The sequence below is a fragment of the Alligator sinensis genome, unplaced genomic scaffold (assembly GCF_000455745.1).
Source record: "Alligator sinensis unplaced genomic scaffold, ASM45574v1 scaffold857_2, whole genome shotgun sequence".
Lineage (NCBI taxonomy): Eukaryota > Metazoa > Chordata > Crocodylia > Alligatoridae > Alligator > Alligator sinensis.
Genome location: NW_005842261.1, coordinates 1,488,699 through 1,495,174, shown reverse-complemented (window position 1 = coordinate 1,495,174; position 6,476 = coordinate 1,488,699).

The following is a 6,476-nucleotide window of genomic DNA, read 5'->3' as shown; positions in this document are numbered from 1 at the left end:
AATTAATTCTGGTGCCCTGCACAACCTCAGACTATTTGTAATCCTACAGGGAACATCTTTATTGATCTGGGGGACGCTGCAGCAGACTTCTGATGCTTATCTCAGCATAAAAATAGGCTCTTGTGATGAGCAGTGATTTAATTACATGACAATCACTGCTAACAATGCATGGCGAATACCAAAAATATGCAGAGCAAGAATGGCAGTGATAAATGCAAGTGGATGGCATTGACTTTCAGTAAAGTCGCCTACTGCCAGGGATGGAGGGAGACTTTCCACATTCCCACCCCCCTTTTCTAGGGCAGTGATTTGCTTTGCTGTTCTGGAGACTTAACTGAAGAGGCCAAAAGACAGACAGGAAGGAAGGAAGTAATGAGAGGGTCCTGATCAAAGCAACATTTAGGACCTAAGGCAGTGGAACTCATATTATTTGCTACTAGAAACGTATCTATTTTCCACTGTGCATCTCCGTGAAGGTATAATAGGGAGAAATATTTGCTTCCTCTGGGAGAAATGCAATAGAGATAGGTGAGTAATCCCTGGTTGCTATGCACACAGGTTTATGTTCTTAAAAGGAAATGGCATTTGGCTGAACTTTTAATACCCTTCTGCCAACTGGGGCATCTTCCATGTGCCGCAACTGGAAAGCAGCAACAGCAGCTCATTCCTGAGAATTTTCTTAAGCCTGGGTCACTGAGTTGTCTTTCATGTATTTTTATATGGTGTCCTCAAAGAGCAAGATCCTTAGCTGATACAAATGAGATATGCCTTTGAAAATTAAAAGCTTATTTTTCTATTTCAACCAGCTGAGCAGTTATGCTCAAAAACTCAGTTTACCTTGAACCAAACGTAACAATATTGTGGACAAACAGACTTCAGAAATATCTTGGGGCGGTGGGGTTCAGAAGGGGGGTCTGTTTGTACAGCATTTAGGATCATTTGTTTCAAAATACTTAGCCCTTTACCAAAAGCTCAAGTCGAATCTGGATGGCCGTGTATTTTGAAGCTGATTGACGTCAGCCTTGGGGCATGTACCACCCCTGTGAGGCTTCACCATTTGAACAGTGACAGCCACATGCACCAGACCAGATTCACCGTTCAGTTTGGTAGGAAGGAGTGGTAACTTGACCAAATGATTGAGGCCAGCACTAGGCAATTCATTCTCTAACCTGCTTGGCTGCTGAAATAGAAATCCCCACCAGAATTTGATTGAAGAAAAGGAGTTTATAGTGTAGCACTCAACTACTTCATGGCATTGGGCTACTTCCAACATTTCCACCTGTCCCATATCACTTGAAGAGTCCAATGTCTTTTCTTTTCTGCTGTAGGGACTGAAAGGTTCCCTAACACATTCCAGCCGCAGTCCTGGCACCAGGGGGCTTTTTTAGCTGTAGATGATCATTATGACCAGGGAAAAGGAGACATTTACTTTTTGTCCCTACACAATGCCTAGCCACAGGGGACAAGACTAAGAGCAATGGCCTCAAGCTGCAGCAGAGGTTAGACTGGAGATCAGGAAGACCTTTCTGACTCTGAGGGCGGTCAAGCATTACAACAGGCTGCCGAGAGAGGTTATGAAATCTCCATCCTGGAAATTTTCAAGAGCAGGTATTTCAGACACTTGGCTGAAAAGGTTGTCAGAGATGATCCTGCCTGGAACAGGAAGCTGAACTAGATGACCTTGTGTAGCCCTTTTCACCCCTACATCCTCTGATCCCAAGGTGTGGAAACGCAAGGATGGCTCAGAGCCCATCCAGGGATTCCCCAGTCCAGGGGGAAAACTAGGGGAGCTAACCTGACTGGCAAAACAGAGCCAAGAATCAGATCCTTGACTTAATTTAAGTCATCCCAGCTAATCCTTTTTACTTCCCAAATTACAATTGATATCCCCTAGTTCAGGGGTTGGCAATATTTTGCCACTATAGGCCACTGCTTTCAACCCAGCCCCTACCACAGGCTGCACCCTTACAGCTGCCCTTTGATCAGCAGATGCCACAAAGGGAATAACTAAAAAAATAAAAATAATAATAATAAAAAAGGCACTAGGATGCCTCCTCTGTTTCAGCAGGGAAAATAAACTGAATAAAGCAGGCAATAGGACCCCGGAGATACCTCTGCTGCTCAGGATGGAGCATGCTGCCAATTCCCTGAGCTGGCATTGGCCAGATCCAGTCTTTTCATGGGCCAGATCTGGACTGGGGTGGGGGCATAGGTTGCTGACCCCTGCCCTAATCCAAGGAAGGGAAAAGTTGTAGATATATAATCCAACCAAGGACCCAGGGATAAATTGGAAAATTCCTTAATGTTAATACCCCCTCCTTCTCCCTCCCCACCTCGGTTATGGGCACTAGCCCTTTGGTCACAACCAAATGCAGAATCTGAATTCACACTGTCAGATTCTAGCTAGGACAGAAATGGTATCACTTGTCTAAACAGTACAACCCACAGTCACAGCCCACAGACAACTACTGCAGCCCCAAAGGTCTGCAATAGAAGTTACTTGGTTTAATATATTAAAAGAGCAAAAAATCTTTTTTTTTTTTTTTTAATCAAAGCCACTTTCTAAATCCTCTTCAAATGCTGCCTTCTTTTAAGACAAAACAATACAGAAATGAATAGATTAAAAAGTGATGTAATCCTACTAGGGTGCCTCTCAAATATTACATTTATTCCTGTATGTATTTGTATTTCATGAATATTTCATACATAGTTGTACATGCAATATGTTAAAATGCAGCATATGTTCTGCATTCATATTCTTTTTTTCCCCCCCTCAGAAGTACAAGGGGAACTTTTTTTTGTTGCTGTTGCAGGGTTTTCCCTTCCGATAAATCACCTGACAGAACCTCAATCCAGAAATGATGAAATTTCAACTGGCTTAACTTTTTCCCAATTTGAGAACGATTAAACACTCCATCTGCAACACAGCAGATTAACAATCATTTATAGTATCTCAGCCTCCCTCTGAGTTGCTAACTTTATGGACTCGAAAGAGCAGATATTCTTATCATGTCCCTGAGTGATTTGACAGGGTAGGTGCACCAGGGCACTGACACATGTAGCTTTACAGATAAAATAGAAGTACAATATTAAGTCAGAAGAGGATTCACTTCTAACAGATGCTGTAGTCTCTAAAGCCAAAGCTAACATTTCCAAAACAGTCTATCAACTTAGTTGAAAGGGCTGGGAATCTAAAGGTTAGGGTTCAGTTAAGATGTATTTTTTTGAATATTGTTTAAAAACCAAACAGACATAGTGATCAAATTCATTCATGGTGTAATTTTATGGATGCTAGAGAAAATGAATGCCAGTTCTGCATGTGATGAAGCTTGAAGGTTCAGGACATCAATATTAAGAGAGTGGACAGTTTACAATACTGGTAAGAAATAGAATAGCAGGTCTTCTTCTCAAGTTGGATGACTCAAGTCCAGGCTCAGGTTGACCGTGGGCCATTATATAGCAGACTGGTTGTCTACCTCAAGTCCGTGTGTGGATTGCATTTTAGTAGTTCCTAGTGGATACATACCTCTTATCTGAACTGTCATCATGATAGCTACTCTTAGTGTTAATGCCAGTTGAAGAGGCTGTGGATTAATGTGGACAGAGCCTGAACAGCTCAATGCACCATATGGGCTGTGTTCTGTAGGTCAGAATTGAACATTCATAACAGCATAGGGATAAAGTCTTATAAGCCTGTAGCTTTGGACAAAAAATTATCAATCTGTCACCATTCACAATCATAACAAACTCACAAAATAGAATAGAGGAAAGGCAAGAAGCATTTGAAACAAAGAAAATGGAACCGTTGAAATTCAGAGCTCTCTTAACGAGAGGACACACTACACATCTTTCGTGCGTATTTTAACTGTCTATCCCACACTAAGGATAACGTATTTCATAAGTAAGGGGAGAATAAAGATAACTAACAATATGTGTGTCATCATTTCACTGAAGTACAGAACAACAGCTGTTTAGCTTAAAGGTCAACATTAACCTACAAACTACATAGACAGCGCTGAATTTAAATATATGCAATGGGTAACAAAATGAGGTTAATAACAGTAACGTTTACCATTTTCACCCACCTATTTGGTCAATGCGTGTGCTTATAGCATTTGAGAGCGCACATGTCCCAGTAGACCTGGTTGAGGTCTCATGAGTGTGGGCAGGATCCTATACCTCAGTGAATCCAGCTGCAGGATTAACGCCTGAGCCAGGCCTTCCTAGGCTGAAAAATACCCTTGTAAACATCAGCGTGAGAACTGCTCCATAGGCCCATAACCAGCTGGGAGCAGTCCTCCGGCATCCCAGGAGGCACAGCTCATCTTTTCCCACAGTGACAGTGGGGGATCACCTAAAGGTATGAATTGCCCCTCTCCTCCAATTCCAGGGTCTTCTCAGCCTCTGGGGCACCCTCCTTCCCCACCTAGGGCTCCTCCCTTGCACCCCCACCTCTGAGGCTCCTTCCCTGTCCCTTGAGGCTCCCCCTTTGCCTCCCAACCCTTGTGGATCACCTGGCTCACCTCCACCCCATTTCCCCAGACTCACCTGCACTGCTGGCACTGTCTCAGGGGAACAAACAGGGAAGGAAAACCAGCCTGCCTGGCCACCACCACTGCTGCTGCTGCTGCCACCGATGATAGCCTGCTCCTGCTGTCTGGGTTGAGCCCGGCCCAGAGAGTGGCACCAGTGCCAGGTGAGTTCTTCTTCCCTGCTTGCTTTGCTGGGGCAGTGCTGGGAGCTACAGGTGAGTTGGGCAGCACCAATTTGGCTAGATATTGGGGTACAGGGCGCAGTGGGGACCAAATCATAGCAGACAGGCCCGATGGGAAGCTGCCCACAATCTGGGCCAACTACCCTGCCCCTGAGAGCAGGTGAGCTGGGCAGGCACAGAGCCATCTTGGCTCCTAGCCATGCCCCTGCTTTCCATCCCTCTAAGGGCACTGCATGTTACAGGGGGTATTAACCCTTAAGGTGCAACTGCCCAAATCACTTGCTAATTTTTAACACCAATTAAAATTAGCACATGCTAAATGTAATGTGCAACAAGGTCCTCACACACACAAAAAAAATCTTTGAATATTTGTATGAAATAGCATATGACTTTACTTTATTCCAGGCTTATCTCCTTTTCTTTGCTTTCCTGATATACATTGAATGATTGAGCTTCACTGACAGGGCTGTATAAAGAAGGAAAATGAATTTTAAAGCTACATTCATGATTATTCATGAAAACCCAACTTTTTCACAGCAGCTTGTGTTTAGTCAAATGTGCAGATTTACTTGATTTGCATGTACACATCGATCCAATATTTGTATAATGGCACAGGCAGTGTATATGTACCATTATTTACTGCTAACTTCTCTTTCTGAAGCTGCAATCTCTAAGTAGGGTAAAAACCCATATTTAGGTTTGTGTTTCTTGGATTTAGGTTTCTCTTTATGGTGTCAATGTACAGATATGCTACCGAAGTTTCTCTTATATTAGCACCTTAAGCCAGTGATTCCCACCCGGAGCTGTTATGGGTTTCTTTAAGACTGCTGTGTTGTGCCACAGAATATTGGCATGGTTAGGTGTACAAAAACCGACACAAGATAAATCCAGAGATTTCAAATAGGAATTCATAGTGCCAAAAACATTCTGACCTGTTGGGCACATGCCTCTTGCAGCCCTTGCAACCCCTTTGAGATGCTGCAAGATGCACGTGCAATAACAAAAAAACATTCCTCATGCTGCAAACTTGCAGCACAGGAGCAAAATTAGATACCTGGATATCCAGGGTCAAAAAAAAAAAATCCCGGGCAAAGAAAGCAGGAGGCAACTGGAAGCTCAGTCCTCTACAGAGATGCTCTGGTAGCCAGCCAGCAAATCTCTATGGCTGGCCCTTGTCCTGGTGCAGGCTGCAGGGTCCTGGACCCGGCTTTGTGCCAGGTAAAAAGGTGGTTGGGGGGGCTGGAGGAGGGGAACATGGGGGAGCCCCCACTCCCCCCCTAATCTCTTCCCTGATGTCTCCTGCTTCCCGATTGTTGTCCCTGCTCTCCCCTCATTTCCCTCACTCCCTGATGGTTGTCCCAGCTCCCCCTTGCTCTCCCCTTTTTCCCCCACTCTCCCCTCATTTCCCCAGCTCCCCTATTGCTTCCCCAACTCATCCCCCACATGACCTGAGCTTACTTGCAGCTGCAGCAGTGATCCGGGTGCTCAGGACCTCACGGCAGAGTCCCCCCCTGCATGGTGTAGGGCAGCGGGGGCAGGAGTTTTGGCTCCAGCCACCTGGAACCCGTGCTGCTGCTCCTACATTGTGCAGGTGCAGCCCGGCGTAGCAGGGCACCACAAAGTGCCACATGCTGTGTGGCACCTCAGGGCCACTGCTGCTGTCAGCTGGGGCCAGCACCACTCAGCCCCAGCAGCTGCGAGCTGCCAATGTGCAGCACCTTGCTGAGCTGGGCTGCACATGCATGCAATGACGCAGCGGTAG